Genomic DNA, 8,058 nt, shown 5'->3' with positions numbered 1-8,058 from the left:
TGATTCCCGTAGCATGCACGTATGGTGAACCGTTATGTGATGAAGTCAGAGCATGATTTATTTATTTATTGTCTTCCTTATGAGTGGCGGTCGGGGACGAGCGATGGTCTTTTCCTACCAATCTATCCCCCTAGGAGCATGCGCATAATAATTTCTTTGATAACTTCTAGATTTTTGCAATAAGTATATGAGTTCTTTATGACTAATGTTGAGTCCATGGATTATACGCACTCTCACCCTTCCACCTTTGCTAGCCTCTCTAATACCGCGCACTTTTCGCCGGTATCATACACCTACCATATACCTTCCTCAAAACAGCCACCATACCTACCTATTACGGCATTTCCATAGCCATTCCGAGATATATTGCCATGCAACTTTCCACCATCTAGTTCATCATGACACATTCATCATTGTCATATTGCATATCCCGGTACACCGCCGGAGGCATTCATATAGAGTCATATTTTGTTCTAAGTATTGCGTTGTAAGAAAAATAAAATTGTGATGATCATAATTATTAGACCATTGTCCCAGTGAGGAAATAATGATGGAGACTATGATTCCCCCATAAGTCAGGATGAGACTCCGGACGAAAAATAATAAAAAATAAAAAAAGAGGCCAAAGAAGCCCAAATAAAAAGAGGCCATAAAAAAGAGAAAAGGCCCAAACAAAAAAATATAATAAAAAATGAGAGAAAAAGAGAGAAGGGACAATGTTACTATCCTTTTACCACACTTGTGCTTCAAAGTAGCACCATGATCTTCATAGTAGAGAGTCTCTCATGTTATCACTTTCATATACTAGTGGGAATTTTTCATTATAGAACTTAGCTTGTATATTCCAATGATGGGCTTCCTCAAATTGCCCTAGGTCTTCATGAGCAAGCAAGTTGGATGCACACCCACTTAGTTTCTTTTTGAGCTTTCATATACTTACAGCTCTAGTGCATCCGTTGCATGGCAATCCCTACTCACTCACATTGATATCTATTGATGGGCATCTCCATAGCCCGTTGATATGCCTAGTTGATGTGAGACTATCTTCTCATTTTTGTCTTCTCCACAACCACCATTCTATTCCACCTATAGTGCTATATCCATGGCTCATGCTCATGTATTGCCTGAAGATTGAAAAAGTTTTGAAAAAGTTAGAGTATGAAACAATTGCTTGGCTTGTCATCGGGGTTGTGCATGATTTAAATATTTTGTGTGGTGAAGATAGAGCATAGCCAGACTATATGATTTTCTAGGGATAACTTTCTTTGGCCATGTTATTTTGAGAGGACATAATTGCTTTATTAGTATGCTTGAAGTATTATTATTTTTTATGTCAATATAAACTTTTGTCTTGAATCTTTCTAATCTGAATATTTATACCACAATTAAGAAGATTTGCATTGAAATTATGCCAAGTAGCACTCCGCATCAAAAATTCTCTTTTTATCATTTACCTACTCGAGGACGAGCAGGAATTAAGCTTGGGGATGCCTGATACGTCTCCAACGTATCTATAATTTTTTATTGCTCCATGCTATATTATCTACTATTTTGGACTATATTGGGCTTTATTTTCCACTTTTATAATATTTTTGGGACTAACCTATTAACCAGAGGCCCAGCCCGGAATTGTTGTTTTTTGCCTATTTCAGTGTTTTGAAGAAACGGGATATCAAACGGAGTCCAAACGGAATTAAACCTTCGGGAACGTGATTTTCTCACCGAACGTGATCCAGGAGACTTGGACCCTGCTCCAAGGAACAAAAGAGGCGGTCACGAGGGTGGGGGGTGCCCCCCCCTAGGGTGCGCCCCCCTACCTCGTGGGCCCCTCGGTGCTCCTCCGGCATACTTCTTCCTCCTATATACACACATACCCCCAAACGATCAGAACATGAGCCAAAAACCTAATTCCACCGCCGCAACTTTCTGTAGCCACGAGATCCCATCTTGGGGCCTGTTCCGGAGCTCCTCCGAAAGAGGGCCATCATCACGGAGGGCTTCTACATCATCCTAGCCTCTCCGATGAAGTGTGAGTAGTTTACCTCAGACCTTCGGGTCCATAGTTAGTAGCTGGATGGCTTCTTCTCTCTCTTTGAATCTCAATACAAAGTTCTCCCCCTCTCTTGTGGAGATCTATCCGATGTAATCTTCTTTTTGCGGTGTGTTTGTTGAGATCGATGAATTGTGGGTTTATGATCAAGTCTATCTATGAATAATATTTGAATCTTCTCTGAATTCTTTTATATATGATTGGTTATCTTTGCAAGTCTCTTCGAATTATCCGTTTGGTTTGGCCAACAAGATTGGTAGTTCTTGCCATGGGAGAAGTGCTTAGCTTTGGGTTCAATCTTGCTGTGTCCTTACCCGGTGACAGAAGGAGCAGCAAGGCACGTATTGTACCGTTGCCATCGAGGATAACAAGATGGGGTTTATTTCATATTGCATGAATTTATCTCTCTACATCATGTGATCTTGCTTAAGGCGTTACTCTGTTTTTAACTTAATACTCTAGATGCATGCTGGATAGCGGTCGATGAGTGGAGTAATAGTAGTAGATGCACAATCGTTTTGGTATACTTGTCACGGACGTGATGCCTATATACATGATCATGCCTAGATATTCTCATAACTATGCTCAGTTCTGTCAATTGCTCAACAGTAATTTGTTCACCCACCGTAGAATACTTATGCTCTTGAGAGAAGCCACTAGTGAAACCTATGGTCCCCGGGTCTATTCTCATCATATCAATCTCCATTACTTTAATCTTGCTTTGCTTTTTACTTTGCCTTTAGTTTTTACTTTGCATCTTTATACCAAAAATACCAAAAATATTATATCTATCAGATCTCACTCTCGTAAGTGACCGTGAAGGGATTGACAACCCCTAATCGTGTTGGTTGCGAGTAGCTATCGTTTTGTGCAGGTACGAGGGACTTGAGCCTGGCGTCCTACTGGATTGATACATTGGTTCTCAAAAACTGAGGGAAATACTTATGCTACTCTGCTGCATCATCCCTTCCTCTTCGGGGAAAACCAATGCAAGCTCAAGACGTAGTAGGGTCCCCCTTGCACCTCAGGACGCCGTGCTTCCGGGCAATGTTAGCCCCTTAGGGCAAAGCGTGCCCGGAGGTCGCGTAAGCAGTGTGCCTGGTGCTCGGCAAGGGGGGCTATAGCTAAGGTCTCATTCCCCCACTATGCACAGTGTCCCACCTCATGAACGCCGCCTTCGGGTGGGCCCATGGCGGGAGCGGACTAGCGCGGGGCGGGGTCCTCAAGTGAAGGGGCGGGCATGTCAGAAGATCTCCGCTCGTGACACTCTCACGTAATAATGAGTGGGGATGTACACGCCCCGGAGTCTCCTGAGCGCCGCCCTGGGGCCTCATGGGGGCTCCCACCCACGTCTTAGTGGAAGTACCATGCTCCGCGCTGGCCATCGACACTGCCCTCCAATGGCTATGCCCACATCAACAGGTGGTAGCCCTACGCTCGGCGCTGGGGAGAAGACTGAAGACCTGCTCAGGGGCCGGGCACGGTCCCCCTCCTTTTTGCCATTCGCCCTTGCCTCTTTTATATCTGCCTTCTGGAGCCGAGCTTGCGGCTGCGCGTTTTGTCTTTGAGATAAAGGGGGGAGTTTCTCATTCGTGTTTTGTTGAGTTCTTTTGCTCTTTCCGTTCTTAGCCCCCTTTGGCTAAAGCCGTCCGCAGCCGCCACCCTGCTGGATCGCCCCTTGCGAGCAGGGGCCGAGGCGCAGTGCATACGTCATGTTTGTCCCACGGCCGGTCCGCCAATCCTCCCGCACCAGTCGCCAGTACTCGCGAAACACGCTCAAACAGGGTCGGCAGGCACTCCCTCTGAAACACAACATAGGCCGAGGCCTCGTCCTCAGGAGCGAACGTCACAAGGGAGTCCTCTAACCCATCCTTACATCGTCAAAAGCTCAAATTACATAACTTTCATCTTGACTGGCTCTAGGGCCACAATCCAAAAACTTTTATGAAAAAAGCAGGACTGGGCTAAGCGTCGGCTCCATCCACAAGACTGTCGGCGTCGTCCTTGGACGCTGGTGCATCTTCAACCGCCGGAACAAGTTCTGTCACCAACACCTCCACATGGTCACGCACCCACGCCTCCACGTCGCCAGCGAGCACATCGAGCACCGGCTCCAGCAGGGCCCTAAAGTCGGAGCGCGGGTCAAGGCGAAGCAGATTCCCAAAGATGCGCGTGACCGCGCACCGAAGAACGTCGTGGCTTTGCTCCTCGACAAGCTGTTGCGCCATCGTGACCTGGCCCTTAAGACGATCAACCACTTCGCTGAAGAATTTGAGGTAGCAAGCGTCATCAGCTGTCAGGGGATCGTCGACCCCTGAACCAAGAAGCTCACGCAAGGCTCCGTTGGCCCTGTTCCCCAAGGCTGCGACAATCTCCGAGCGGACCCTTCACATTCCATGAGCATGGGCGGCTTCAGCAGGGCTCAGGGCTGCGGAGGCAGAGATATCCTCCACCTGCTGGTAAAAGCGGGACAACTCTGCCCTCGCGGCGATGCGGGCCCTCTCGGACGCTTGTTCGCGGCACTCGGCCGCCGCGCGAGCCTCCTTCGATGCCTGCGCATGACGTTCTGAGGCAAAGCGAGCCATCTCCAACGCCCGTAGACGACACTTGGAGCCCGCCAGCTCCCCCTCGAGGGCGGCGATCTTCTTCCGCCGCACGTTGCCCTTCTCGACGAAGCGAGACTCGTGGAGTTCCAGCTTCCCGTGATAGTCTTCCTGTAAAACCCGGATCTCCAGGGCGGCCTTGGCCTCTCGACCATCTAGCTCGACCTCGACCTTGGCCACCTGGCGCTCCATCGTCTCCAGGCGCTCGCGCTCCATTCCCAGTTCCATTGCTTCAAGAGTCAGCGTCTCCTCCCGCGCCAAGAAGCCAGCAGGGTCGTCACCAGTCGTAGCCGCGGCAAGGGCGGCCCTCCGAGATCGCACTTGGCGCTCGAGGGCCGCATTCAAGGCTTCGAGCTTGCGTTCACGATCCTCGGCCACCACTCGGCAGCGATCGACATCTCAGGCTTCCTCCAAAGCACGGACGCGCGCTTTGTAAGCGGTGGCCAGGGACGCCTCCGCTTTCTCCAAGGCGGCCTCATGTTGCCGCTGGCTCAGGTTGACAGCAGTCTCAAGACATTCGACGCCTCCCGCAGCAGGCCCTGGTGGACCACGCTCCAACACTGCGTAGGACCCAGAAAACTACTGGGCCCATCTACGACATCTGGGCCGTCCAGAGGAGGCTCCTCCACGCCCTCAGCACGGGCCCGGGGGCTGGACTCAGGAGCGGAGGGTGCCCCCAACGAAAAGGGAAGACGCAGGCCAGGCAGGCGGGTAGCGTCCGGGGCCGCCCCGAGGGCCTGCTGGTCCACAATAAAGGCAAGCCCCGGGCCCCGAGGCAAGCTCCCAGGGGGCCAGAGGCAGCCTTGCCCCAAGAGCACTCGGGGGCTGGGAGCGCAGTTCACAAACGAAAGTCCCGGCACGATCTCCGCTGAGGGCTTGGCGTGGTCCAAAGGGCGGGCGCTATCAGAAATACCTATGGGCCCTGCAGAACGGCCCTGAGGTGGGCTCGCGGTCGCCGCGGAGGGGGCCCTGACGAGCAACGAATCAGGAAGGCCCCATCGAAGGGGGTCAAGGAAACTAAGGGTACATACCTGCTAAGCATCGCCCGCTTCGTCATCTTCAGAGCCCTGGGGGCTGGGACACAGCTGCTCCGCATCTTCCGCCTCCTGCTTAGCTCCGCGAGGGACAGCAGGGGGCTGCGAGGAGTTGACGCGCCCTGTGCAGGGGCATGACCGTGATGAGTGTCGGCGTCCCCCTTGGCGATGTTGGCCGCGGCTTTGGGGGCTGGGCAGCCCCCGTCATCGGCATCCCTCGTGACCTCGAGGACTGGCTAGTGCCCTTCGCCGGCGTCTACCTCGGCGGCGGGACGCTAGGTTTCCCCTCCAACAACCTCGGGGGGCGTCATGTCCCCTCCGCCTCCTACCTCTGTTGTCAGCCGTGCCCCCACACCATCAGCTTCCCGTACTGGGGACACCTGTGCCTCCTCCAGAGGGTTGTCGCGAGGTCCTGAGACGCCCTCCGGCAGTAGCCCCCACGCATCGAAGCGGGGCATCTTCTCAGCATAAGCCCTCCCGGACACGGGAGCCAAGCACAAAGGAGTCGCATAAGCGGAGCACACCCCGGGCACTTCACCAATGAGCAACAGCAACATTTTGTGGAGCGTCTCAGGAGGAAGCTGTTTCTGTTGCAGGCACATCGGATCCCCCTACTTGGAGAGGGTCCACATCGGCCGAGAGTGGCGCTGGAGCGGGGCGATGCACACGACGAGGAAGTCCCTCACCACCATCCACAGGGTCAGCCCGCTCTCCCTCAGGCTGGCCAGGCGGCGCCAGACTCTCGCTCCGCCCGTGGGTCCGAGAGGGCCTCGTGCCCCCATCCCGAGCTCAGCTCCGCGGGCGCGCGAGGGAGCTCAAGCAGAGGGTTGTGCGTAGTGGCGTCGACATACACCCATTGTCGACGGAACCCCGTCGTGGCCGGGCGGAGCGTGAAGTCAATCCCGGAGGCTGCGGTTGCCTCCACCACGCGCAGTGACACACATCCCGAGCGCTGCCCCCCGTAAACCAGACGGAGGACGAAGAACTGGTGAAGCAGGGCCATGGATGGAGGGATGCCGATGTAGACTTCGCACAGGAACGCGAAGCCGGAGAGGAGGGCGATGGATCTCAGATCCAGATGCAACGTTAAGACCTGGTAATTGTTGGGGAACGTAGTAATTTCAAAATTTTCCTACGCACACGCAAGATCATGGTGATGCATAGCAACGAGAGGGGAGAGTGTTGTCTACGTACCCTCGTAAACCGGCAACGGAAGTGTTGACACAACATAGAGGAAGTAGTCGTATGTCTTCCCGATCTGACCGATCCAAGTACTGAACGTACGGCACCTCCTAGTTCTACACACGTTCAACTCGGTGACGTCCCTTGAGTTCCGATCCAGCAAAACATTGAGGGAGAGTTTCGTCAGCACGACGGTGTGATGACGGTGATGATGTTCTACCGACGCAGCGCTTCGCCTAAGCACCGCTACGATATGACCGAGGTGGTGGTGGAAGGGGGCACCGCACACGGCTAAGGAACGATCATGAGGATCAACTTGTGTGTCATGGGGTGCCCCCTTGCCTCAGTATATAAAGGAGGGAGAGGGGGAGGTGTGGCCGGCCCTATGGGTGCGCCTGGAGGAGTCCTACTCCAACCTGGAGTAGGACTCCCCCCTCTTGCCTTGTTGGAAAAGGAAGGAGGAAGGGAGAAAGAGGAAAGGGGGGCGCCCCCCCCCCCCTTCCTTGTCCTATTCATACTAGGGGGGAGGGGCACGCGGTCTGCCCTGGCCGGCCCTCCTCTTCTCCCTTATAGCCCATGTAAGCCCAATAACCCCCGGGGGGTTCCAGTAACCCCCCGGTACTCCGGTAAAATCCCGATTTCACCCGGAACGTTTTGGATATCCAAATATAGGCTTCCAATATATCAATGTTTATGTCTCGACCATTTCGAGACTCCTCATCATGTCCGTGATCACATCCGGGACTCCGAACAACCTTCGGTACATCAAAACACAAAAACCCTAATTACGATCGTCACCAAACTTTAAGCGTGCGGACCCTACGGGTTCGGGAACTATGTAGACATGACCGAGACACGTCTCCGGTCAATAACCAATAGCGGAACCTGGATGCTCGTATTGGCTCCTACATATTCTACGAAGATCTTTATCGGTCAAACCGCATGACAACATACGTTGTTCCCTTTGTCATCGGTATGTTACTTGACCGAGATTCGATCGTCGGTATCTCAATACCTAGTTCAATCTCGTTATCGGCAAGTCTCTTTACTCGTTCCGTAACACATCCTCCCGCAACTAACTCATTAGTTGCAATGCTTGCAAGGCTTATAGTGATGTGCATTACTGAGTTGGCCCAGAGATACCTCTCCGACAATCGGAGTGACAAATCCTAATCTCGAAATAAGCCAA

Source organism: Triticum dicoccoides, chromosome 3A (assembly GCF_002162155.2).
Source record: "Triticum dicoccoides isolate Atlit2015 ecotype Zavitan chromosome 3A, WEW_v2.0, whole genome shotgun sequence".
Classification (NCBI taxonomy): Eukaryota; Viridiplantae; Streptophyta; class Magnoliopsida; order Poales; family Poaceae; genus Triticum; species Triticum dicoccoides.
The sequence above is the reverse complement of the archived record's forward strand: the minus strand, read 5'-3'. Positions refer to the sequence as shown.